The sequence below is a fragment of the Pelodiscus sinensis genome, chromosome 4, assembly GCF_049634645.1.
Source record: "Pelodiscus sinensis isolate JC-2024 chromosome 4, ASM4963464v1, whole genome shotgun sequence".
Lineage (NCBI taxonomy): Eukaryota > Metazoa > Chordata > Testudines > Trionychidae > Pelodiscus > Pelodiscus sinensis.
Window position 1 is genome coordinate 107,071,828 of NC_134714.1, and position 23,878 is coordinate 107,095,705.

The 23,878-nt window shown below is 48.1% G+C and overlaps 1 protein-coding gene across 8 annotated transcripts in view; it reads left to right on the plus strand.

Moving 5' to 3' along the window:
- DENND2B (DENN domain containing 2B) overlaps positions 1–23,878 on the plus strand; it is a 353,709-nt gene that overhangs the window by 8,978 nt on the left and 320,853 nt on the right. The window lies entirely within an intron of this gene.

Sequence of the window (23,878 nt, forward strand, 5' to 3'; positions counted from 1 at the left end):
GAAGTGTGTGCGTTCAGGGAGCTTTGTGGCTGTGCGGAACAATAGCCAGCAGCGGCTGGGTGGGCAGCGGGGCTGCGGAGGGTCGGGAAAGTGTGGAAGGGGATGACTGATGAACCATCCTCACCAGTACCCAGCAGCTTCTTGGTGCCCCGCCGGCGGCTGGGAGCTCTGTGCGTGGGAAGCAGCACCCCTCTCGCTGGTTCGGATGGAGTTCGGGAGGGACTTTGGAAAGAAACTTTCCCGCGGGGTTCGCTTGCAGTGCGCGGTGCAGTGGGCAGGGGGCGCGCGTGCGACACTTTGGTTGTACATGTTCCACGCTGCGCTCCCTTACCGGAACGATTTTTTCGGGTGTCGTGTTTCTCCTCAAAGACCGACTGATTGTGTCACCCAACCAGTGGCCAGTCCTCTTTCTTTTGTAAATAAAGTCAAAGACATTTTAATTTTGCCTTTTGGGGGAAAACAGAGGTATCCGCTATAAGTTATAACCACCTTTGCATAAGGATGGAGCCTTGTGCAGTGTGGGCACTTAATAAAAGCCAGAGCTTTCGCTGCTTGGGAGACATCAGGTCTCCAGCTGATGTAAATTGCCCTGGGCACTTGGTTGGAGTGGCTCTAATGTGTGCTGGCTGAAGATGTGGCCCATGGTTTTAGAATCTATTTTACATTGTTGCTTCTCTGCCTTGATCCATAGAAGTAAGGACAACCGTGGTCATTCCTCTTGTCTCCTCTGTGCTCATTCATACATCCTATCCAGCTGACTTCAATGGTTGCACACATATTAGAAATAGTAGATGAGCCACCTGGACTTGAATGGAAAAGTTTCTGATCCCAAGATAGGCTGAGCTGAGGAGCTTAGGGAACTGCTTCAATAGTTTGTTTGGTGGGAAAATCAGATGTACTTCTCCTGGCTTGTAACCAAATGTTTACCTCACTAAGGAGCAGGAGGTTACCACTATTGAAAGAATAGCTGCAAAATATAGGGCTTTCTCATTGTGAGTTGAGGCCTACTACTGAAATGCACTCTTGATCTTGTTATCCAGTCTAAATGTACCAGGGTGCCTATTATGCTTGTACAGAACATGTCAATAATAATGTTGAAATAACACAATGTTTAGCTGTAGTCATCTTTTATTATCACTTGGGCTTTTTAGGTATCTTTCTCCTTGGCTACGTCTATACTGTAGGCTTCTTGCGCTAGCGCAAAAACTTTCAGAGCATCTACACTGCACGCGCGTTCTTGCACAAGTACATTTACAGAAAAGGGCCGAACAGAGGGCTTTTTGCGCAAGAGTTATTCCTCTCCCTCACCTTATAAAATGAAGTTTAAGGGTTATTTATAAAGAAGGGTTTTCTTTTGAAATAACCACATCTAGACTGCATTTCTTTTTTCAAAATAGGGTATTTCAGAATAGCACCCGGATGCGATTATGCAAACGAAGCACGGGAAATTCAATTTTGTTCATCTGCATTTGCATTCCTCTCTCGAAAGAGGAATGCAATGTAGACATACCCTTAGAGATTAACCAAAAAATATATAGACAGTATCATGAGCTTTTGTGAGCACAGTCCACTTCTTCAGATGACAAATATGAAACAAGAGGCACAGAGCTTCAAATAAAAGCAGAGAAAGAGGGGATAGGGGAGGTAAAAAAAAACCTTTCAAAGTGTCTGTGCTAAATGAAACTAATAGAGTGGGCTGCAAGTGCCTGATATTTAGCTTGGATGTTATTTGAGCATTGTATATAATGGCCCATCTATTCATGTATTTGTTCTAGCCATGAGAGAGAATTAGTGTTAGATTTGTATGTGAAGGCCTGTTCTGCAGATTCTCTCTTTAGTACAGAGCACTCAACATGTGGCCTGCAGCCCATTTGTTTGTGGCCCGTGGTGCAGTTTGGGTTGATATGTGTTTTAGTAGTTAAATTCCTGGACTGTTGTGAAGCCAGCACAAAAAAGTAGTCAATATAATGGTCTTCTGTTGATAGGCATTTTAGTAGTAAAATTACTGCACTTTCATTGCTCATTAAAAGGGCTGTCATATGGGTGGAAATCAGGTAGAAAATGCATTTTATTAATATCAGCAGAACTAACTTCAGTGGGGTCTGTGTGTTGTGTGGTATTGCCTTAATCTTTGTATTTGTGCCCATCAGTGTGAAAGAAGCTATTTGCATATATTTGCATGTATATGCAACCACATTTAAGTTGCTGCCTTCAGCATGTGCTGTGAGTATCACTGTGGCTCCTGGGGCTTCCAATGTTGAGTAGCCCTGGCCTCGTAAGTTGATTCCTGAAATTACTTTGTAAGAGAATAGCCACCTTCAAATCCATTAATGCAGCGGTTCCCAACCACTGGTCCATGGTCCGGTGCTGCTCTGCAAAACGCTGGTTGCTGGGCCATGGCAGCTGCCGGAGCTGAAGCCGGCTGTTTGCAGTGGCTCAGCTCTGGAAGCTGAGGTGTCTGACTTTTGTGTTGGGACTGAGACAGCAACAGGAGGAGGGGCAGCAGGAGTCACCCAGATAAGATGACAGCTTGGCTGGGGCTCCGCGCTCCCTCCCTCCCTGCCTGCGTGGCCAATTTTGCCAGTAGTGGTGCTGAGGTGGAGCAGGAAGTGCCTCCTTCCCTCCTTCACCCTTGGTAATGGCACCCCAGCTGTAGCTCCACACTCATCTCCCCCCCTCCCATGTAGCTGATTTTGCTGGCAGTGGTGCTGGGACTGAGGCGGCAGCAGGAGGAGAAGCAGGATACCCTTCCATCCCTCCGTCCTCTTGGTAATGGTGGCCTGGCCAAGGCTCCACGCTTCCCTCCCTCCATGGGAGTGCAAGATGCGCTTGGGGAGGAAAGGGGCATGAAGGAGGAGGGAGGGCACACACCACCAATGGCTGCTCCGCCTGCCTGTGCGGCAATAATGGCCACACTCCCTAGGGGGGAAGCCTCGCTCTGAGGAGTGCAGGGCTTGGGTGGAGGCAAAGGGGTGTTGGGTGAGGGTGCGGTGGGGTCATGGGCAAGAGGGTGTTGGCATGGGCTGTAAGAGGCAGAGGTTAAAGGGCACAGAGTGTAGGGGTGGAGGTTAAAGGGCATTAGGCATTGGGGAGCAAGGGGCTGGGTTGGCACTAGGTGGACAGGTAACATTTTATTTGAGTATTCAAACATTCATTATTTGCATAATGAATATGCAAATAAAATGTTACCAGTCTGCCAGAAGTGTGTGAATGGCCTGCAGTGTAAAAAAAGTTTGGAACCACTGAATTAATGAGTGCCCAGGCAAATTAAAATGTTGTCCAACAGGTTTCTGTGTGTTACCATTTTGAATATCTGAGATACTCAAAATAGTAACACGCAGAAACCTACAACAAATGGTCTGGTAGCACTATGTAGACTAACAAAACATGTAGATGGTATCATGAGCTTTCGTGGGCACAGCCCACTACTCAGCTACCCCCTGAAGCACACAGAAACCTGTTGGAGAACAATTTAACTTTCCCGGGCACTCATTAATTGACAGGTTTTTGTTTGTTTCCCCCGCCCCCTTTTTTCTGCTTTTTATTTGAAGCTTTGTGCCTCTTACTCCATATTTGTCATCTGAAGAAGTAGGTTGTGCCCATGAAAGCTCATGATTCTATCTATCTATCTATCTATCTATCTATCTATCTATCTATCTATCTATCTATCTATCTATCTATCTATCTATCTATCTATCTATCTATCTATCTATCTATCTATCTATCTATCTATGTTAGTCTCTAAGGTGCTACAGGACCATTTAAAAAAATTTTAGTTGCAGACTAACGTGGCTACCTTATGTCTAGTTCAGAGCAGTCTCATTACAGTAAAACTCCATTAGTCCGGCATCCAATGGTCCGGCACCATCAGGAACCCGGAAGTGCTCGGGGCAGCCGGGCAATTGGAGCTGCTCTGCGCCCGGCTTCCCCGATTCAGCCGCTGCTGAAACTGACCAGCAGCTGAATCGGGGAAGCCGGGGGCAGAGCAGCTGGGGTGCTGCTCCTGGAGTCAGCCGCTGCTGAAACTGATCTGCTCTGCCCCAGGCTTCCTGGAATCAGCCGCTGGTCAGTTTCAGCAGCGGCTGAATAGGGGCGCCTGGGGCAGAGCAGCTGGGGTGCTGCCATGTTGGTCCCGTAGCACCGCCCCTCGGCGCTGTGGGACCAACCCTGCAGCACCCCAGCTGCTCTGTCCCAGGCATCCCCAAGAGCAGCTGGGGTGCTGCTTGGTTGATCTCGCAGCGCCGAAGGGTGGCACTACCGGACCAACCTGGCAGCACCCCAGCTGCTCTGCCGCAGGCGTCCTGATTCAGCTGCTGGTCAGTTTGGGGGACGCCTGGGGCAGAGCTGGACTATCGGAAGGGGGGGCTATGAGGGATCTGGGGTGGCATTCCACCCACCCCACCCCAGACCCCTCATAGCCCCCCCTTCTGATAGTCCGGCATATCTGATAATTCGGCACCTCCTGGGTCCTAAAGGTGCCATATTATCGGAAGTTTACTGTATTTGAATGTATACAGCTAATGATTGAGCCATCTAATAATATCCACCTCAAGTGATCAAAATTGATGGAAATTAAAGGGAGAATTTGTGTTATTAATGTAAACTAGTTCTAGGGCTTTTCCTCAAATGAAATAGACTGTATTAAATAGTGATTGAGTTAAGCTGGAAACCTGAGAGCATGTTCTGATTATTTTAAGATTAACATATAGTAGTTGTGTGGGGAAATTTCTTACTGAAGAAGGGCTAAATTAACCCAGATCAGGAATGGTGGGATTTCAGATTTGAGAATAACATTGAGTTGGTGAAGTATGTAATTGAGGTGTCATTATTTGTTTTACATATTATCAGAATACAAAGCAGATTGGGGTGGGGGGAGGATTGAATATGGAGAATGGCTTTAATCATTAAAATTCCTTTAGTTTTGCAACTTCAGGATATGATTGCTGTTACTGAAAGGAAAATTGCAATTAATTAAAATATGATTATCCATTTGTCTGGTTAATGAAGCATATGTTGACAAAGATTTTTTTTAATGGATAAACATCATATTAATAGAAATTACTAAAGTAGCTGGAAGCTGCCATCTTGTTTTGATATGTTGATGTAAGGCCCAGTTCTGTGATCTGGAAATGTCACTGTGTTAGCTCCCTTTAGCTCTCTATTATATACTCATGTATGGGATCATTTGTGCCTTTAGGGTTGGGGACATCTGAAAGTGGTCTCTCTGCACTGTGTGATCCAGGAGCCATTAAGTCTCCCATGCACTTAAGGGAGTATGGATGCTGCTGCACATCTTAAAAGTTGTACAACATGTTCCCCTCTTCTACAGGCTAGCTGCTGTGCAGAGGTGAGGAAGGGCCAGGGCCTTATATTCTCTCCACTTCTTTTAGGGTGGGTAGTGCCATTAGTCACAAGCAGCCCTGGGGTTTGACTTGATGTGGTCATTGTAATCATAGCCAGTATGGGACACAAGAGGGGAGGTTCCCTTTATCCTTCTCTCCCTTTGTGTGTGCATGCAGACTCACAGTCCAGCCTCAGTCTGTTCCAAGAAAATTAGAACAAATCCCTGCAATTTTCCTTTAAATGAGTGACTTTTAAAATGTACATTATCTTTTTAAGGAGCTTGTGACCTCCTTATAGGTGACCCTGTAAACCATTGTGTAATATGTGGACTTTAAAGTGCCATGCCAATTTACCCTGTGTTGAGAAGTCTTGCCAGGATCTTGATGGAATAGCATGATTTTATTGTTTTCATTGTGTTCCACAAACATCTAAGACCCACTGGGAAGAATCTTTGGGGCATCTGGGCCTCCTTTTTTAATAGCTGGTTAAATACATGTTGCCAGTTAAAAAACAAAAAAGAGTTGAATAGGCTCTGGGAGTGTGTGGAACTGCTACAGTATGTTTAGGAAGTTAAGCTATTTTTAGGGATAGGGTATTCGAAGAAATGATGCTAACCCCTTGTAAAAAGGTCAGCTTCAGTGCATCAAAGGGTTGGTTTTGAACTGTAAAGCACAGCTGAATTTACTGCAGTTGTGTGAAATGAATTCAAACTGGAACAGGTACAAAGAAGGGCCATTAAGATGATCCGAGGAATGGAAAACCTGTCTTATGAAAGGAGACTCAAGGAGCTTGGCTTGTTTACTTTAACCAAAAGAAGGCTGAGGGGGAACATGATTGCACTTTTAAAATATATTAGAGGGATAAATACCAGGGAGGGAGAGAAATTATTTAAGCTTAATACCAATGTGGACACAAGAACAAATGGATATAAGCTGGCTAGTAGGAAGTTTAGACTTGAGATTAGACGAAGGTTTCTAACCATTAGAGGAGTGAGGTTCTGGAACAGCCTTCCAAGGGAAGTAGTGGGGGCAAAAGATCTATCTGGTTTCAAGATTAAACTAGATGGGTTTATGAAGGGGATGGTTTGATGAGATAACATGATCTTGGTAACTAATTGACCATTCATTATCAGTGGGAAATAGGTCAATGGAGGGATGATAGGCGTTACTAGAGAACTTTCTGGGTGTCTGGCTGATGAGTCTTGCCCACATGCTCAGGGTTTAGCTGATCGCCATATTTGGGGTCGGGAAGGAATTTTCCTCCAGGGTAGATTGGCAGAGGCCCTGGAGGTTTTTCGCCTTCCTCTGTAGCATGGGGTACAGATCACAGCTGAAGGATTCTCTGCATCTTGGGGTCTTCAAAGTATTTGAAGGCTTCAATATCTGAGATATAGGTGAGAGGATTATTCTGGGAGGGGTGGGTGAGATTCTGTGGCCTGCACTGTGCAGGGGGTCAGACTAGATGATCATAATGGTCCTGTAACGGGGCGGCACCGCCCGTGGCGGAGAGCCCCGTCTCGGCCGCCCTGTACGGCGGGAGGCCGAGTGCCTCCCCTCGCTGTCCGGGTTGTTCGGCGGCGGCGAGGAAGGTGTCGGCCTCGGGCGCGCCGGGGGACGTCATCCGGGCGCCCCGGAGACCAGGCCCCCGTCGCCTCGGCAACGGGCAGACGCCCCGGCGTGAGGGGCGGGGACGGCGCAGGACGCCGGGGTCGCGACCCCAGCGCCAACTTTAAAATGAAGCCCGCGGCCCCAAGGAAGGGGGGGGAGAGCCGGACTGCGAGCGGAGCCGAGCCGAGCGGAGCGGAGCGCAGCCCAGCACAGCCCCCCCGGCTAGAGGAGCGACGCGGCAGCAGCCACCCACCGTCCGGCTGGCGGATACACCGGACCGCAGCGAGTTGGTGAGCTAGGGAGCAGAAGGGGAAGGAAGCAGCCCAGGGCAGAGTCAGGGATGACTGGGTTAAGGGGTCGTACCCCGTCAGCCGGGTTCGGGCCGCTTGGACCAGAACCCTTAGGGCCCTGGGCTGGGGCCCGTGAGAGTGGGCGGGCCCGGGCCCCCCTTCCCCTCCTGCCTTGCCGCAGGGGGGAAACCGAAGACAAGCGTCCGAACAAGAGGGACCTCGGGAACTGAGACTCAAAGACCGTTGCGAACCCTCAGGGCAAACGCCGCGAGGCGGCTTGGGGCGTCACACGTGGTGGAGAATATGGGCATAGTGGGGGTCCTACCCCGGACGTAAGGGGCTTTGGAAAAAAAAAAAAAAAACCCTCGGGGAAGGAAGGGGGGCGAGAAAGCATAGGGAACATTAACAGAGGGGTTTGTTTTGTGGTCTCTTCGAGAAGGGAAGTGGTGACCACGTTGGGACCCGCCATGGATCCGGCGCAATTTATGGAATGGGTTAAAGAGACCCAAAGGCAGAACCAACAGCAGCAGGCAGCCTTAATCCAGCAGCTCGCCACCAAGCAACAAGAGCAGCAAAAACAACTGATCCGGGAGGTAGCCGAACAAATGAAGGCGCAGCAGGAAGAGTGGATGAGGCGATATCCACCGACGATGGGGACTCCCCTGAGTCCAACATGCCCCGAGGAGGAGGGGCCAGCAGGAGAGGGGGAGGTGGCACGCCTGCCCATCAGGCTAACTAAGATGGGGCCGGCCGACGACCCCGAGGCATATCTCGCCACCTTTGAGAGGGTGGCGACGGTAGCTCGGTGGCCAGAATCCCACTGGGCTACGCTGCTGGCCCCATACCTGACAGGCCCGGCACAGTTAGCCTATAGGGGTCTAAGTGACCGCGAGGCCCTGCATTATTATCGATTGAAGGAAGCCATACTCGACCAAATGGGGATCACGCCCGAGACGCACCGCCAGAAGTTCCAGGGTGAGCCCTACAGTGCCGAGGTCCGTCCCCGGGCCATGGCCCAGAAACTAAGGGAGGCTGCCTGGCGCTGGCTGGAGCCTGAGCAGCACACGGGACCCCAGGTCGCGGAACAGGTCGTCCTGGAACAATTTGTTAACATCCTACCCGCTGGCGGACAACGATGGGTCCGCAGACATCATCCCTCCACCCTCCAGGAAGCCGTGGAGTTAATGACAGACTATGAGGCAGCCGAACGGGCCGATGGGCGCGACCGCGGGCGAAAAGCAGCCCCCTCACCACGTACCGACATTGGACGAGGAGTCCAAAGGAGAAGGAGCCCCGAGAGGGAAGGACAGCGGAGATGGACCGCCGTAGGGAGGTCAGCACCGGGCGAGGAGGGGCCACGGGAGGCGCCGCAACCCCGGCCCGAACCCCCCCGGCGTCAGCAGCCGCCCACCGTCCGGCTGGCGGATACACCGGACCGCAGCGAGTTGGTGAGCTAGGGAGCAGAAGGGGAAGGAAGCAGCCCAGGGCAGAGTCAGGGATGACTGGTGGGCTGGCGAGTTAAGGGGTCGTACCCCGTCAGCCGGGTTCGGGCCGCTTGGACCAGAACCCTTAGGGCCCTGGGTTGGGGCCCGTGAGAGTGGGCGGGCCCGGGCCCCCCTTCCCCTCCTGCCTTGCCGCAGGGGGGAAACCGAAGACAAGCGTCCGAACAAGAGGGACCTCGGGAACTGAGACTCAAAGACCGTTGCGAACCCTCAGGGCAAACGCCGCGAGGCGGCTTGGGGCGTCACAGGTCCCTTCTGACCTTAAAGTCTATGAGTCTATGAAAGAGCTTGCATTGCAATTCTTTCTCTTGATTTGGGGAGAAAGGATGGGCTTTTAGTTAATGTACTTTGGTGAGAGTCAGGGAACCTGAGTTCTGTTTCTGGCTGCACTGGAAATTTTCTGTGTGGCTTCTGTAAGAAGCTTGGTGGGCTTAATTCACCCTTGGAGGAAAGAGCATGACTCCTCTGAAGCCCTCAAATGAATATACGTCAGGAAGGATTTCAAGATGCTGAACATTTTCTTGAGGTACTGAGCACTCATCTTCAGTTGGGGATGAGCACTGCTTTAGAGGAAGTGTGGCTATCCTATACTGGTTTAATGTGTGTGGTCATGTCTCACTCTTGTGGATGATCCCAGTGACTATAACATCCTCTTGCTTATGCACAGCTAACTAAAGGAGCAAAGATAAAATTTTCAAAAATTCTCAATTCAGATAGGTGCTTAAATCCCATTTTCAGAAGAGATGTAGGTACTTAGAGCCCAGATGCTCAGGTATTTAGGTGTCTAACTCCCATTGGTTTCACTTGAAGATAGGTGCCTAAATATCTTTGGCAAATCTGGGCCTTAGGAGCCTAAGTCTCATTGAAAAATCAGTAGGATGTAGGTCTAAAGTGCCTATGTCATTTTTGAAAATGAGTGACTTAGTCACTTCAGAGCTTTTGAAAATGTTACCTTTACTACTAAATTCCATGGGATTTGCTTTTGGTGATAAAGTTGATGGGTTTGATCTCTGCTAATGACTGTGGTGTCTCTGCATTTGTGATCATGGTTTATTATACTCAGCATTTTGTGAGGTGTCCACAGCAGTATTTTTTTGAAGTGGGGGGTAGGATGTGGGGGCATCTCCTTGGTTTGACTGTGCTATTGAAACATCCCATGTGATCACTGAGCCAAATCAGGTTTCAAACCAAGCTTCTTCAGTAAGGGTGTGTCTAGACTACATGGCTCCATTGACAGAGCCATGTAGATGAGTTTTCTAGACATAGCAAAATGAAGCGGCGATTTAAATAATCGCTGCTTCATTTACATCCAAATGGCTGCCGCACTGTGCCGATCAGCTGTTTGTCAGCACAGCGCGGTAGTCTAGACGGCGATCAGCCGACCCCAGCACCCTTTGTCGTCAGATCCTGTAAGCCTCATTGCACGAGGCATACATCACCACTTCATTTAGCTATGTCTAGTAAACTCATCTACATGGCTCCGTCAATGGAGCCATGTAGTCTAGACACACCCTAAGTTTTGTCCAATTCAAGCAAAACCAAATTCATTTTACTTTACAAGTTACTTCATTTTCTCATACCGAGTACCTTGTGTGTTAATTTTGTCTCTAGGATGTACAGTGTACAGGGCTTCCCCACTATCAGTCACCCGAGTATACATCCATTCCACACTAAAGTCGTTGATATTTGTAGGAACTGATGCATTTAAGTCCTCCCATTCCCCGCTCTTAAGTCATGCAAAAAAACAAATTGCGCAAATAAAAGTCAGCTGTGGGAAAAAAATCCCCCATTTTAAGTTGTTTTGCTGTAAGTTCAAGTTTTTTGGAATATATCTTGGACTTATAGCGAGGATGGCCTGTATGTAACTGTTGCTTTTCATTTGTTTTGGTTTGAAGTTGGGATTTGGTTGGCAGTTCAGATACAGATAAGTTTGGGGAACTGAAACCAAATATTTACATTCTCAGTTTGGCCCAGTTCTTGAGCTTGTAAATACTCCCAGTCATACTAAACTTCAGTAAGGTTAGGGGAGACCTTGCCAATCTCTGCAGAACCGTCCTCCTCCCTCCCTCTCTTTTCTAACCTGAACTTTTCTGTTTGGGAAGGATTTTGGATATACTTTTTGGACATGGCTTCCTCCTGAGACTGGACGCTCAGCATACTCACCCTGATCTGATTGATTGTCAGCATTTCTTTTAACATACCTTGTTCCTTGTTTCCTTTACACCTGGTGTTTTATGAAAGCAGCTAATGCTTGCCAAATTGACTTCCATGGTGACTGAAATCCTGTTCATAGATGAGGTGCATGTGCACAGGTTCTAGAAATGCAGCTTCCCTATATTGCCGTATGCCTCAACTCTAGTCCACAGGGTCCACCTCTAGGTTTGTTCAGTTTCAATTTGAATTCATAGAATCATAGAACTGTAAGAGACCTTAGAAGGCCATCAAGTCCAGACTCCTGCCCAAGGCAGGACCAATCCCAATTAAATCAGCTCAACCAGAGCTTCGTCAAGTTGAGACTTAAACACCTCTAGGAATGGAGACTCCACTACTTCCCTAGGTAACCTATTCCAGTGCTTCACCACTCTCCCAGTGAAATAGTTTTTCCTAATATCCAACCTGGACCTCTTCCTTTGCAACTTGAGACCATTGCTCCTTCTTCTGCCATCCATCACTACAGTGAACAGCCTTTCTCCAGCATCTTTGGAACTTCCCTTCAGGAAGTTGAAGGCTGCTATCAAATACCCCCTCACTCTTCTCTTCTGCAGACTAAATAGACCCAACTCCCTCAGCCTCTCCTTGTAGGTCATATGCTCCACTCCCCTAATCATTTTGGTTGCCCTCCCCATGACCCTCTCCCAACGCATCCACATGTTTCCTGTAATTGTGGGCCCAGAACTGGACACAATACTCCAGATGTGGCCTCACCAGAGCCGAGTAAAGAGGAATAATCACATCTCTGGATCGACTGGCAATGTTCCTCTTAATGCAAACTAATATACCATTAGCCTTCTTGACTACAAGGGCATACTGTTGACTCATATTCAGCTTCTCATCCACTCTAATCCCCAGGTCCTTTTCTACAGAACTGCTATTTAGCCAGTTGGTTCCCAGCCAGTTGGTTATTTTTATGTTTAACTTGATTATTAGTTGTGGGGTGGGCTTTTTTTTGAGTCCCCTCTCAAGATGTACTGGGTGTTTCACAAAGTCAAAGACCTGGCCTAACACAGTGTAAATTCAAAATGAAGATCATAAATATACTGTATCTGTGGTTAGGAGGGGGAGGATTGTCCAGTAGTCTCCAGGGATTATAGGTTAATCTTTAATTAAAGATTATGTCATGTGATGAAGCCTCTGGGAATACATCCAACTATAATTGGCAACCTTAAGAAAGAGCACACACTAGAATGACAGAAATAGGATTACATTGTTGCTCATTACTGTATTTGCCCAGCTTCAGGGGTCTGTTTCCTTGTTTGTTACCTCTCCCAGCCCTTTGGTTCTTGTAGGTGAGGGGACAGAAATGCAGTTTGAAATGTGATTTGAATGAGGAGGATACTTGTTTATGAAGACCTGGATATAAGCCATCAATTCATTTCAAGTAGGGCACCGAACACCCATCAGATACTGGTAACAGCTCTATCATTACTAGAGACAGTGTGAGTGGAGATCTGTATTTGTATTTGAAACTTCCCAAAGTTTTTGGACATTTTTGAATTTATCATCTTTCATAGACATGGACTGAGTACAAGCTACCTTATTTTACAGATCAATTCAGGCCCATCACTAGTTATTGCTGCTTTGGGCTGTATTTAAACTGGTAGGGTAGAGAAAAAAGGCTTGAAATTTTGGGGGCATATATTATTTTAGTTGAAGTATATGCAACAAATATATCTATCCCAAGCAAGGAGAAATGGTGTAAAAATGAAGACATACTCATATGAATCAGTTGCTGCTTCAGAGAACCCATAAACTACAGCCATGCAGCTGAGACTTAAATGGATTATGTGCAGACAGAAATGTTCTTCCTGACAGATGGAGGGCACAGTAATTTTTTGCTTGAACTGCAGCCACCCACAAAAGAAATGGGATGTTATTTAAGTTCAAATGCATGTCACTTAAGTTTATTTAAAGCTGAGATTTAAAAATGCCTGATGTGTGAACATTTAATGCTAGAGCTGGTGCCAACACAGGAAACTGGGTCTTTGAGTTTAAGCATTTAGCATTATTTCCTAACTCCCATGGTATTAAAAATACCCATTGTGTAAAGTTCTGTTACTGTTATTCATTTCAGTATTTTGACAAGGTCACCACACTGAATTAACAGCTTGCATTTTTTTCCCTAAAAAAGGATTAGTTGTCTTCATGGAACATCACAGTCACAGGAGGAGACAGATGCAAACTGATTAGCATCATACTAAATTCTGTCTGGCATTCTAAGTGACTTAGCACCAAGTTCTAAATATTTGATGCCAGTTGCCAGGGAAAATCACAAAAATTTTCCTTTCAATGAGCATTGATCACAAGAAGAGCATAACAGAGCAAGAAGTGAAATTCTGTAAGCAAACTTTCTAGATGAGCACGCACTCCCTACATTTATCTGAAAAATGCTTCCTGTCAGGAGACATAATTGGCAAAATGTCTCTTGACATTTTTTGCTATCACATTTTTTTCTTCTTTGGGGGGGGGGGGAGGTGCGTGCAAATGGTTCTTACAAGACAGAGTAAAATGAAAGAGAAGTTCCAATGATTTTGAACTTTTGTTCTGGTGGAAGGGTTTAGTGTCAAGATCACTTCAAAAATAACAGAGGCTGATCCAATGTCATTGTTTTTCCACGTGCTCAAGAGAAAAGTGGGTCAGGCAAAGTCTGTGTGCATGGGAATACTCACTTGGAATTGGGGGAATTCTGGCGTCTCATCTCTTTATTCTGCTCTTTGTCTAAAAGCTGCAGTCATCTGCTCTCATTCCCTTGATCAAGAATATCCCTTTCAAGTTACATCAGGTCAGCTAAGGCTTGAAGTGCTGGAGCAATGAAGTTGCTTCCCAAACTCCTATGTGACTGTAAAACGCATTGTCTCTGAATCATGAGACATGGTGATTTCCCGTCCCAGGGAGCAGATTTGTCAGTAATTTCACTGCAGAAAGCACTTACCACATAAAGATCTAGCATGTTTGTGGACAGAGAGTTTGGGTGGGATGAGAAACAATGCCTGTGTAAGAAATGCACAATTCAGAAAGGAGGTGAGAGCCAATTAAAAAGGGGCATTGCTAGGTGAAAAAAAGGAAATGATAAAAAAAAGACTTAAAATGGTCATAAAATCACAAGTTACCCAGATTTATACGACTGTTTACTTAACTAATAGAATTCGCAAAATCTGTTTGTATGCTTATTTCTTTGTCAGTATATCACAGATTTGCCCATCACCTTGTCTCCAGTAGAACAGGGTGAATAATATTAATTATTTCATTTCTTTTTGCAATATTTTTCACACAAATTATTCCATAAATATTTGTTTCACCTTTTGCCCAGCTGTGGCCTCTGGCTAATGGACAAATCCAAATCAGACAAAACTAAATGCAATAAAATACTGACTGTCCACCTGACATATACTCCAGCCCAGCCTAAATGGACAGATAGGCTTTATGCTGTGCCTAATGGTTAGCAAACAAGGGTTTTGGAAGACCAAAGGGAGGCATGGATTCTAGAGCCAAGGGCTTTATGGTGAAAAGGTCTCAAACCCTTCCATTTAAATGTAACAGAGTGCATTGGCTGAACTCAAGTGTTGTGGTGCTGCATGGGGAGGAAAAAAAGTTGTCGTCTGCTGCTGCTGTTCATGTAGCCATGTAAGAATGTCCATTTGCATGACTGACAATATGCAACTTAATATTACTGATAACTGACATGATGATAGCAGAATAAATGAAACATTGGCCTCACAGACTTTATTTAATAGGTGGAAGAGGGGGGAGCAGGGGCTCAGGGATGGGAGTGGGACTAGCGCCTGCCTTGGGTGGTCCCACAACCTCTTGTGCAGGGCCCTTGGTAGCAACGGGGGGAGCTAGGAGAAGAAGGGGGGTCAGGGGCAAGAGTGCAGCAGGAGCAGCCACCAGGCAGTCAAGGGTGACAGTGAAGGCGGAGCACATGATCCAGCCTGCTGCAGCTTCAGGTCCACCTCCAGTCTGCAGTCCTGCCAGTCCAGGGAGTGCTGCAGGCCATGCAGGCAGGCGATGTGCTCCAACTGCAGGTCTTCCAGCAATGCCACCTGAGGGCTGGGCAGCAGGCCCTTTCCTGCAAGGACACAGATGTCCCAGGGGGAGCCTCGCTACCCTCAGGCATGGGAATGTGCTGTTCAGGCCAGGAGCCTGTGGACAGAGCAGGAGGAAGGGACAGGGCGGCTCACCTTCCTTCCATGCTGCATACACGCTGGGTGCAGCAGTGGTGGCATCCCTCACAGAGAGAGGACTTGTATCCCTGGCCACTGGAGGAGAGGGGGCAGGAGGTTGGGGGCAGGTGTGTGTGAGCAGCAGATGCCGCTTGCTAGGGAGGGTACTCCTGAGGTCCCCTACATATGCTTCCCCTTCCAGCAGGCTCCCCTGGCAGGGGCTCAGTGTCCTGCGCATTCGCTGTGCTTGCCCTGGGAGCGGATGCTGCCCCGACAGTGTGGGCATGTCGGTGTGCTATGTGCAGCACTGCTCTGCATGTGTGTGTCACCTTGTCCCCAGCCTCCTTTTAGGGGTGGCTTGTGTTGGGAGTAAGTCAGTCCTCTCCAGACACCCTGTGAGCCAGAGCACAAGGGCCGTCTGCTGCAGCCTTCTGGGACTCTGTGCCCTGGACTGGAGCTCCACAGGCTGCGGTGCAACCCCCAGGCCGAGAAGGCCAAGTGAGGAGCATGCAGCAGCCCCTTGCCGCCTTCGCCTGTGTGTGTCTAGAGCACTCACCTGATGGGCTTTCCCCAGCTTCGGACGAAGCCTGGGAGACATCCTGGGAGGGGGATACCAGCTCCGGGCGAGTATGATGTCCTGGCTGGCAGGCATCGAGTTGGTGCTGGCCTTGTCCAGCTCCTCCTCTTGCTCCACACCAGCTGTGCCCCCAGAAGGGCAATGACAGGCGTCTCCTGCCCAGAGTCCACAACAAGTAGGGGGTGTTACCCGCACAAATTTCTCTATCCCTTCCACACTGTAGGGACACACACCTTTACCCAATTCCTAGGGCTCAAGTGCAACCCTGTGAATTTACACACCCACCCTTACCCAGTTCCTAAGGTTCAGGCTGTAACAACCCACGGTTGGCAGGACCTTTAGCCACTTGAAAGATTCTCACACAGTAATATCTTTATCCTCTATTTATTGACAATTCCCACACAAGCAGAATGCACATGCTAAGCACACAGTGTCATGCTCACCAATCCTGATAAAGGCAGGCAGACTTCCCCTGTTGGTCAGGCAAGATCAGTCTCTCTGGCTGTCTCTCAGAGGCGAGTTCTTTTCCAGGTCTTCCCCCCCTCCTCCTGGTCCTCTTCCAGCCTTTTCTTCGTTTAGTACTTCTGATGATCTTCCTTCTCCTTCTTGAACCCTAGTTTATATAATGAAACCTGAGTCTTGCTTAGCTGTACCGTAACCAATTATTGTAGTATAATTTTACTAACCAATCATAACAAAATTACCTAACCAATCATACCCCACCACCTTAATTGATTTACACCTAGCAAAATTAATTATACAGCAGACAGAAATAGTTACAAACCAGACAGAGATCACACAGTCAAACAATAGAAAAGTGTAGTGACAATGCTCATAGGATGAGGATTCCACAACATCCTCTATTGTTAAGCAGTTTCTTGCCAGACAGAATGGTGTTACGCACAAATTTCTTTAACCATCTTGAGATCTGTTTCTTTATCTGGTGACAGTGGAGGAGCTATCAGGGCAACATCCCTCCTCACAACCTGGTATGACTCTTTTTAATACAATTTAGATGGAACTGTGAGTATGTGACTCCAGGTCTTATAGTACTGGCTGCTGCTCTTCAGTCTGGCTGCAGAAGGTGGCTTTGGTTCAGGCCTAGCACAGGCCTTCCAACATGGCTACAGAAAAGCCATATTGTTACAGGGGGAAGGGACTGACCCACCCCCCAGGATGCGGTGGAGCTGATCATAATAGGGCCAGGAGTGGGGTGCCGCCCCAAAGCAGGAGCTATGCTTTCTGGCCTTGGCATAGACCTGCCTGAGCTCCTTGATCTTCATGCGCACCTGCTCCTGGGTGTGCACGTGGCCCTTGTGGCCCTGGCTATTGGCCATCTGACCATAAATGTTGGCATTCCTGTGTCTGCTGTGGAGATCATGGAGGTTTGCCTCCTCTCCCCAGACCTCAGTGAGGTTCAGGATCTCTGCACCAGACCAGTAAGGCGTGCGCCACTTTCATCCCTGGGCAGGGTCCTGGGAGCTGCCTGCCTGCTCCGCTGCAGCCATGGAAGGCTCAGATGGAACATGGGGGGGGCTTACGGTGGCAGCCAAAGCTGTGAAGGCTGCTGCTCTGTGGCACAGGGCTGGCAAGGCCTGCGTTGTGTCACAGCCCCTTTTCCCTGTAGCTACAGCTTTAAGGGCTGCAAGAGAAGGGGAACTATAGAGTTCTGATGGGTGTGGACAGAGTGGCCAGCCAGGCACCTGTGGGAAGCCCTTTTGAAATAACTCCCACTGCGCTGTGCACACATGCCCCATTTCGAAATAGGTGCTATTCCTCATGAAATAAGGGCTACAGATTTCAGAATAAGGTGCCTGTTATTTTATATTATTTCAAAATAACGGGCTTCCTGTGTAGATGCTCACTTTGTTGTTTCGAAATAACGCTGCTGTGTAGACGTACCCTAAGTGTGAAGCAGCATGAAGGGTGCCATTGTAATAATTTGTTCATCAAGAGTCATGCATTTTCTTCATTGGTCACTGAAAACATGTTCGTAATTGATTAATTGTACCTGCCCTACTTTTACCATGGCTATATTTTAATTTCAAGCATAAGGAGTGAGAGGGCCTCATGTATCCTGTTCGAATATCTATTGTGCTGCTTTATTAAATATATTAATCTGCAGAATGAGTTCCTTATACAAAATTGTACATCAGTTAGAAAGTTTTTACTCTCCAGTTAATTTGCATTTTTAGATGTAAAGTTCTCTTCCAAGTCCATCAGATCACTTCAGTGTTTTCCGGATTCTGTGGGAATCGTTTGTTATTTTTGTACTTTTATTATTATGCTGCAATGACTTCATTCCCATGTAACTAAAATCTTACCATACTATGTTTTCACAGTATGGAAACATCTTACTCAGGGTCAAACTGCCAATCAGCCTGGATAAAATAGAGACAACAAGAGGAGAATGAAGAGCAAGCTAAGATAATTGTATCAAGCCTCAGAGCCATTCTCTGTTGGCATTTTGTTTTGTTTTAAGGCGTCTTATTACCAAATCACTGTGCACCCTGAGCCAGAGCAGCTCCCTCCATTCAGCTAGGGAAGGGCCTGAAAACCTGGCCTATGTGGACTGGGATAGAATGGGCAGGAAATCAGGCAGCACTGTGTGGATTCTCTCCCCATCCCGGCCCATTTCGACCTCTTCCCTAATCCTTTGGAAGCTCCTCCATCCAGGAGATCTGCTCCATAAGTGAGATATGGAGAAGGCAGGGCTGGGACTGATGATTGCCCAACCAGGTTCATTCTACATACTGAACAGCTGTTCAGGGCCAGCATGAAACTTTTAGTTACTCTAGTGGACATTCTCATTTTCCCTTGACACTGCCCTAGCCTGTGGCGAGAGATTGGCTAGGTTGGAGCCAAGTTAGTGCAGCAGTCTCAGCCCCTACCTCTTCTGATGAAGGAAGAGAGGATATTCTTAAATGGGAAGAAGCCCTGTCTTAGTTTGTGGACAGGGTGATTGGCAGGAGCTGTGCTGGCTTGTGGCTTCTGGGCTTGCTGCTGTTCCTACTTAGGATTGGAGGAGGCCTGTCCCTGAAAATGTTCTGCATACTATGCAGCAATCTGTCAGACTTATCCCTAGCACTAACTCATGCCTGGGGCTGCTTTGGCCAGATCCATACAGACAAGTCCAAATGCCAACTGTATATTTGTTGCAGAAAACCGTCCACCCTCTGAGTCCAAAAAGTACAAAAGAAAGTCAGTTTTGAGAGGTGTATATATATTTGAATTAGCCTAGCAAAATGCCAGTGTCTCAGATGAATACAAACACAATGACAATATATTTCTAAGGAGGCCTGGAGAAGCAGTTAAATAAAACAAGATTAAATGCCTTGTGAAAACCAAGTGAGGTTTTCCTAGGATTTCTGATTTTCCCACTGCGAAACTTGAGCTACTGACAGTTTTCGGCAGCCCATGACATAAAATACAGGGATGAAGATTTTTTCCACTGTTAATACTTTCCTTTAGTCTCGTCGTGGACTAAAGTGGGAAGGGAGAAAGCCCAGTTCCCATGAGCGTGCAGCTCTAAGTAAGTTAATGCTCCGGGTCTCTGCTTCGCTTGCCTAGGAGGCTGTTCATTGTTGGAAGTAGCTGCATTAGGGAAATAGATGCTGTTGGTTGGAGGCTAGTCTGCACTTTCAGTGCTGCACCAGTGCAGCTGTACTGCTTAGTGCAGATGCTCCTATGTTGACAGGAGAGCTTCTCCTGTTGGTGCAGATATTTCACCTTTCTGAGGGTATGTATTCACTGCAGCGTTTTTCCGGAAAAACAATACTTGCATCCACACGGCCTTCAAGTTCTTTCGACAGAAAGTCGAAAGTACAGAGGGGTTTTTCTGACGGCGGTAAACCTCATTCTATGAGGAAGAAGCTTTTTTCCGAAAAAGCTCTTTTGGAAAAAGGCTTGTGTGGTCGCAGAGAGGGAGTTCTTTCGAAAGAAGAGGCCTCCAGGAAATAACACAGGTGCCCTGGTGGCTGCTTCATCCAGTCTAATAACAACTTACATGCGAGATAGCGTCCAGTGTGGACGCTATCTTTTGAAAAAGCAGATCGCTTTTTCATGGTGCTTTTGATGTGTGGATGCTCTCTTTTGAAATAAGCTTTTCCAGAAGATCTCTTCCAGAAAAGCTTCTTCCGAAAAAAGATTGCAGTCTAGAAGTAACTTGAGAGATGGTAGCTAGGTTGACAGAAGTCTTCCAGTCAACACAACACACTGTCTATGTCAAAGGTTAGGCTCGTACAGCTATATCACTTGGGGAAGTGGATTTTCCACACCCCCCAGAGATGTAGTTATACTGACATAATGTGTAGCATAGGCTAGAGGTAAATGATTGCATACAGTGCTCTTACCTAACAAACGGCTGCGTCTCACAGTCTCTAGACAGTGATTTTAATGAGTGTTTAACCTTCGTAAGGACTGAGGGCCCAGTTCTCCACTCCTTTGAGCCTTGTATAGTTATTTACTGCAATGGGTACCAAGAGGTATACATGCCATCACATCAGAAGGGTGGTATTTCACTCCGATTTTGCATGCAAATGACTGCAGTGGAGAATCCAGCCTGTGTAAGAATGGCTCATGTCTCCAGACCAAAGACTTGACCTAGTATGGACAGCAGATGGTGTGTGTTGTGTGAGAAGCTGTGCTATTTTGTGCAGGATCCTATACAAATTATTTGAACTAAGCAGTATTGGTGTGGTTCCCTTGTGTACAGGGACTTCCAAGGTAATTCTGTGTCAGGGCTAAGCTACAGCACTGAGCCTCTGTAGTTGTTTTTTAGATTTAAACAATAATTAACCGAGTTCCAGGCATCTTGACAATTACTAGTCTTACTGGAATGAAATAATGACTGCCCAGAAGCATTCATATGTCATCTGTGGTTAACAGACTCAGCCTGCCAACAGCAGCACTAAACAATCATAAACATTCACCAATTAACTTAACTAGTGAATCAAACAGATCCTTTTCACCCTCTCTAGCTTCTCCTAAACTAAAGCCTTTTGAAGCATGCCCAGAAAATGATCAGATTTAGAGAGTTTTGGACCAACAGCCATGAAGCTCTGCATCCTATCCAAATTCTGCTTTGGTTAATTACACTTTTGCCTCTGCAAACTTGTGAAACACAAAAAAATACTGAAACCCTGACAGTGACTACAAATCAGAATTGTCATCTTATGGTCACTTCTAATCACGATCCCCATTTTTATAGGTGAGAAAACTGACGCACAAAGAGGCGAAATGACTTGCCCAAGTTCACCTAGCAGGCCAACTGCAGAGCCTGACTGGCATTTCTTTAGTCTTGGACCAGTGTTCTGTCTATTGGACCTCTCTGGGTATGTCTACACTACAGCGCTAATTCGAACTAACTTAGTTCGAATTAGTTAATTCGAACTAAGCTAATTCGAACTAACGCGTCTAGAACTAAAAACTAGTTCAAATTAGCGTTTTGCTAATTCGAACTAGCATGTCCACATTAAGTGGACCCTGAACCGGGGTTAAGGATGGCCGGAAGCAGTGCCGGCAGGGCATCAGAGGAGGACTTAGAGCGTGGAGCTGCTGCCTCAGGCTAGCCGAGGGCTGCGCTTAAAGGGTCCCGACCCCCACCCCGGACAGACAGTTCTCAGGGGTGCCCCGCTTGCAAACCAGTCCTGGCTTGGATTGCCCGGAGTACCCACACTGGGCACATCACACCACTCGGCCATCAGCCCGGCTGCACTTGCCGCAGGCTGCCATCTGGCTGCCCCATTCCTCCCTCACCTCCTTCCACTTACCCTTCCCTAGCCCCTTTTCTTGATATACAAAATAAAGGACAATTGTGTTCAAAAATGGAATCTGTCTTTATTGAACAAAACTGGGGGAGACTGGGAAAAGGAGGTGGGAGAGGGGAAGAGAGAGGGTGGGAGAGGGGAGGGCAACTACAATGATCAGGAGTTGGGAACAGGTTCCATATGAAGAGAGTCTAAAGAGACTGGGACTTTTCAGCTTAGAAAAGAGGAGACGGAGGGGGGACAGGATAGAGGTCTCTAAAAGCAGGAGTTGGGTGGAGAGGGTGCATACAGAAAAGTTCTTCATTAGTTCCCATAAAGAAGGACTAGAGGACACCAAAGGAAAGGAATGGGTAGCAGGCTTCAAACTAGTAACAGAAAGTTGTTCTTCACAAAGCAAAGAGTCAACCTGTGGAACTCCTTGCTGCAGGAGGCTGTGAAGGCTAGAACTAGAACAGAATTTACAGGGACGTGAGATCAAGTCATGGAGGTTGGGTCCATGGAGTGCTATTAGCCAGAGGGTAGGAGTGGTGTCCCTGCCCAAGGTTTGTGGAAGGCTGGAGAGGGATTGCACGAGATAAATGGCTTGGTCACTGTCTTCGGTCCATCCCCTCCAGGGTCTCTAGGGTTGGCCATTGTCGGCAGACAGGCTACTGGGCTAGATGGACCTTTGGTCTGACCCAGGACGGCCATTGTAAGCTCAGGGCTCAGGGTCGGGGGTCTCAGTGGACCACCTTGATTTTCATGCACACCTGCTCCTGGGTGGCCAGGCTGGCAGCTCTCCTGCCCTAGACGGCCACTTTCCTGTGCCTAGTGCGGAAGTCGTGGACGAGGTCCACGATGTCCGCACTAGACCAGGTAGGTGCCCGCCTCTTGCGGTCCCGGGCAAGCTCCCGGGAGCCGCCATCCTGGTCCCGGGAAGTGGGGGAGGGCTGGGGGGCATCGGGTGGGTGGCTCGATCCGTGCCAGGTGCAGGGTCTGCTGGCTGGGTGCTGGCAGGCTTGCACCTGGCACGGGCACCGTAGCCAGCCCGTGTCCCTTAAGGGGTCTGGGGCCGGGAGGGGGGCAGACGAGTTTCCCTGGTGTTGGCCAGAGTGGCCACCAGGGAAACCTGGGGAGGGCTAGCCTCCCAATAGTTCGAATTAAGGGTCTACACAGCCCTTAATTCGAACTAGTAAGTTCGAACTAGGCTTAATCCTCGTGGAATGAGGATTACCTAGTTCGAACTAAGCGCTAGTGTAGCGCCTATGAAAGTTAGTTCGAACTAACGTCTGTTAGTTCGAACTAACTTTGTAGTGTAGACATACCCTCTGTTTCTCAGTTTAGTACATTAGCACAGTTTCCAAGTAGCCAATTTTACCACTTCTACAACCTGTTCAAGGCTGATTTTCTCGAGTCTGCAGAGAAACAATAGCTGTGAATTTCACCCATTCAAAGGAAAGGCATGGTAAGGCTGTAATTTAAAGCTAACAGGCAACATTGTTAGTGATTTCATTGCTGATCATTGTGCAGAACTGTCCAGTGATTTTGGTATTTTGGGAGGAGTTTGGATTTGTGGTATATGTTATGGGAATACAGGCAGTCCCCGAGTTACGTGGATCCGACTTACGTCGGATCCGCAGTTACGAACGGGGATTTTCTCGCCCCGGAGGACTGGAGCGGTGGGACGCCTGGTCCCGCCGCCCGCCTCCTCCGGGGCGAGAAAAGCTGCTCCCCGTCTCCTTGGTCTGCTGGGGGAGCCAGCAGACCAGGGAGACGCGGAGCAAAGCGGTGGAGGATCCAGGCTGGACCGCAGCGCTTCCAGCTAGTGCCCCCCCCAGCAGACCAGGGAGATGTGGAGCAAAGCCCGGGGCCTGTGGTAGAGCAGGTGGGGCGCTGCCGGTTGGTCCCGCAGCACCGCTCCTTGGCGCTACTGGACCAACCCGGCAGCACCCCATCTGCTCTGCCCCAGGAGTCCTGATTCAGCCGCTGCTGATCAGTTTCAGCAGCGGCTGAATCAGGACGCCTGGGGCAGAGCAGCTGGGGTGCTGCCGGGTTGGTCCAGTAGTGCCGAGGAGTGGCCGCGCTACTGGACCAACCCAGCAGCACCCTAGCTGCTCTGCCCCAGGCGTCCCCAAGTCAGCCGCTGCTGAAACTGACCAGCAGCTGACTACAGGAAGCTCGAGGCAGAGTTGCTCTGCCCCGGGCTTCCTGGAATCAGCTGCTGATCAGTTTCAGCAGCAGCTGACTTGGGGACGCCTGGGGTTCTTAAGTTGAATCTGTATGTAAGTCGGAACTGGCGTCCAGATTCAGCCGCTGTTGAAACTGATCAGTTTCAGCAGCGGCTGAATCTGGATGCCAGTTCCGACTTACATACAGATTCAACTTAAGAACAAACCTACAGTCCCTATCTTGTACGTAACCCAGGGACTGCC